This window comes from Phascolarctos cinereus, unplaced genomic scaffold (assembly GCF_003287225.1).
Source record: "Phascolarctos cinereus isolate Bilbo 61053 unplaced genomic scaffold, phaCin_HiC Scaffold_1;HRSCAF=81, whole genome shotgun sequence".
NCBI lineage: Eukaryota > Metazoa > Chordata > Mammalia > Diprotodontia > Phascolarctidae > Phascolarctos > Phascolarctos cinereus.
In genome coordinates, this window is record NW_027555514.1 from 191,109,950 (window position 1) to 191,114,058 (window position 4,109).

Consider the following 4,109-nt stretch of genomic DNA (forward strand, 5'->3'; position numbering starts at 1 on the left):
TCCAAGATGAGGATCACATCTGATGTGGCAACTTGCCAGCCTGAGATTCAAGCCCCAGCAATCCCTTTCCTTTTGGTGTGACGTATCAACTTCAGTAGCCTGGGGTACTCAAGGGCATAAAGCTCCATCTGCTTGCCTAACTTGCCTTTTAATTCACCTGCCAATCAAACGCAATCTTTGCAACAGTTCCTTGGTGCAAAATTCAATGACATCCAGAAATTTATGCATGGCTGGAGAATTCCCAGGATATTAAGCTACTAAATGAGGCAAAGTTTCAAAAAACCCTCCTTTATTACACCATGGCAACCAAGGAACCAGTGCCCACATTCTTTGTCAGGATAATTCAGTTCTGACAATAATATGCACATGAAATTGCTACCCTCTCTTCCCCTATCAATTAAGTTGGTTTAGTACCGGTTGAGTCTACCCACCTGCCCCTACATTGTAACCAAGTGGAAAGATCTTGGCTGTTTCCTATCTCAGGAGGTGGGAAAATTCACATGGCCTGCAGTGAGAATAGCCCAGAACTTGAGATGCAAAATCTTTAACCTTTGAGCTGTTTTGGCCTGTGAAGGACTGCTGAACTGGTAAGGTTCAGCAGCGATAAGGCCTATCAATGTGTTTTATTATATTTCTGAACACATAAGACTCTAGTTGCTATTTAAAAGGCATTTCTTATAAATGGATACCATTTATAATTTTAATTGATTTATAATTTTAACTAATATAATTAATTGTATAAATGATTTGTACTAATGTGTTTGCTTAATTTAATGCATTCTTCATCCTTGGGGACCCTGAAGAAGAGTTAAAAAGTAATGTATTAGTAATTTACAAGCCCTTCTTTGTATTTTACAGCTCTTTAAAGGGTAATAATAATAATAATAATAATAATAGTTAGCATTTATGTGGAACTTTATGATTTACAAAGTGCTTTATAAATATTATCTCATTTTATTTTCACAACAACCCTGGGAGATAGGTGTTATTATGATCTGCCATTTTACAGATGAGAAAACCAAGACAAATAGGTTAATTGACTTGCCTAGGGTCACACAGTTAGTGCCTAAGGTCACATTTGAACTCAGGTCTCAGTGACTTGAGGCCCCCCTGACCTCAAAAGTCCAGGGGTAGTCTATCTACTGCACTAGCTAGTAGCCACCTAACAGAAAAGGGAATCTAATTTAAGAGTTTCTTACTTTCCAATCCAGTGCTCTTTCCAGTACACCATACTGCTACCACGACTGCATTTCATGCCTTTTCTAAGGAGTCTTTCCAGGCAACAGCGGTAGCAAGACATAGAACTTTGGATTTGGATCTACAGGGTCAATCATGGGATTATAGATTTAGAGTTGGAAAAGACTTCCCAGGTCAGCCAGTTTAGTCTCATTTTACAGATAATGAAATCAATCTTTCACTCCACTGAGGCTCCACTGTGCATAGAAAAAAAAAGACATTAGCAAGCAAGAACATCTAAAATATTATATTAAAGAGTTTTCTTTCGTTTTCATTGAAGTCTACGTAGAAGTGAAGTATGCTGATAATTTCTGCTCTTGGTGCTATGGAAAGTAGAATTAGAGGGCAGGTCAATCATTTAGCATGTGACTATGTCCTAGAACGATAGGGTACAAGAAACCCTGACCCATCATTTTGTCCAACCCCCTGTCACTGAGCCAGAATGCACCTCATCCATGGACAGAAGAATAATCCTGTGTTTTAAAGACCCACGACGGGAAGATTGTATAGCATTTGCTAGTCACTGTTGCAATGTTGGAAAATTATGACTGTTAGGAAATGCTTCTTTATAATCAACCAAAGTCCCTGATATTATTTGTTGTTTTCATTCTTTTTGATTGTTTTAAAATAAGTACATTTTCTTTTAAATAAATCCTCCAGCATGAAATGGAAAGAGTTTACTCTTCCATCTTTGCTTGGAAGAAGGCTGTGTAAACAGTATACTTGTCAAATGCATCTGTGCAACTCAGCAGCAGTTCTGTATTGGAAACGGCATTTCTACATCTGGCTGAAAGGACTGTTTTTGGCCTCAAAATTCCCTCTCTTCTTTGGTTTGTTTCTCCCTTGACTCTACCCAGCCTTAATAGTTCTCATTATTTCATCATCTCCAGCTTCATAAATTTTCTTCAAAACATTCATCCACCCCTCACTGGGATCTATGTCATTATCAAAGGAAGATTTTTTTTTTCTCTTTGCATTCTTTCTCCACTTGGGTCAGGTAATCACATTTCTGTTCCAGCTTCTTTTTTCAAAATACAAGAATTATACCAGTCTTGTTCTTTCTTAAACCACCTTATACTGAGATGGGCTTCAAAAGGTGGTTGATGGTCATAGAGTAGCTTTGCCCATTAAGATTCTTTACAAGAAATTCAAATGACCTCTGGGTGACCTGCACCTGTGCATTCTCAGTAGGGACTTGGTGAACCCTTTAAGGTGACGTGGATTTTCGATTATTGAGCTGATTGATCCCATCCATAACTGCTGATTTTCACCGTGTACCCAACTGAAATGGGGGCAACCAGGGCCGCCGGCTTCTCGTTATCAGCAGTTTCTCCTTCCTCCCGACCCTTCTGCTTCGTCTTGCGCTTGATTTCTGGCTCTAATTTGAGCTCTTCTGCTGTTACAACATCACGGACTATTCGCCTAGCGGCCTTTCCAGCTCCATCGCTTTCTTTCCGTAGCTCCTCCAGGGCTGCCGCCATCGCCAGGAATGACCGAAGCTGCGATCCCGCAGAGAGGAGGCTCGGGATCCCACCGGGCATCGCAAAGGCGGGGCTTAGAAGGAGGCTTCCGCTGCCGCCTCCAGAGCGCAGACTCGACTGTCACGTGCCAATGCCCTCAGCGGTGCCTGCGCACGGGTTGGGCTTTCTCGGGCAGTCCTCTAGGACGCCTGCGCGAGGACAGACAGGCGTGACTAGCCCCTGCAGAGCCTCACACGTCCCTTCATCCCCCCCCTCTCCCCACTTCAGGTCCTTCTGCCTCCAGGGCTGGTGCTCTGTCCACGGGGCCACCCAGCTGCCTTCCTTCCAATGAATCTTAAATGATTTTGACGTATGGGTGGCAGATTTGCTGTAAAAGAGCCTGTAAAGAAGCAATTTGTCCTATTGAATCAAATGGGGTCATAAAAACCCTTCATAGGAAAAGCCAAGATGGCAGAGTACAGGCAGCCACCTAGCTGAACATTCCCAACATTGCCCTCCAAAATACTTTAAAATAACCCCTTAAAACAAATTTTGGAGTGGCAGAGCCAACAAAAGGTCAGAGGGAGACATTTTCCCAGACTAAGACAACTTAGGAGGTCAGCAGGAGAGATCTGTGACGCTGAGCTAGGGGCCTATCCAGATCCCATGCAGGATCAGCCTATTGCTCATAAGCAGTTCTGGGTTATGGTTTCCAGGGTGGGGAGAAGTGTTTGTGATCAGTCACAAGGGAGCTGGAGCTTTGGTCAAAATTCCAAGGCAAAGCATAGTGCTAACACTTGAAGCTATATGAGAGCAGGGAGCCTGGTCAAAGTTGTAGGGCCAAGAGGAGTACTAGGACTTGGGGCAGGAAGGGAGAACATGCTCTTCTTTGGTAAAGTCCAGAGCCCAGACCAAGAAAGCAGTGATCACACCTCTCCCTGGATCACACTACCTTGGAAGTACTACTACTTGACAAGGGTCGAGAAAATTCCAAAGACTTATGATGAAAAATGCAATCTTTCTCCAGAGAGAGAACTGAAGAACTCTAAGTGAAGATTGAAGCACACTATTTTCACTTTGTTTTTCTTGACTTTTTTGTGTATCTTTTTGCAATGTGGCTAATATGGAATTATGTTTTGCATGACTTCGCATGTACAATTGATGTCATGTTGCTTGCCTTCTCAGTGAGTGGGAGAAGGGGGAGAAGGAGGGAGATAATTGAAACTCAAAATATTTTTAAATGAATGTTAAAAATTTTAATGGAATTGGGGAAAATTTAATGAAATATATAAATATGTAATTAAAAACTAAAATATAAACACTTCACAGTTTCTCAAAAACAACCAATCCTACTGTCCTCATTTTATTGAATTTCAGATCCAGCTCATTTTCCATTTGTATTGTTAGTCCAAG

At 41.8% G+C, this 4,109-nt stretch overlaps 1 pseudogene; it reads right to left on the reverse strand.

Moving 5' to 3' along the window:
- Positions 1-914: 914 nt before the first annotated feature.
- Positions 915-2,781, reverse strand: LOC110218739 (calcyclin-binding protein pseudogene; annotated as a pseudogene).
- Between the last annotated feature and the right edge of the window lie 1,328 nt (positions 2,782-4,109).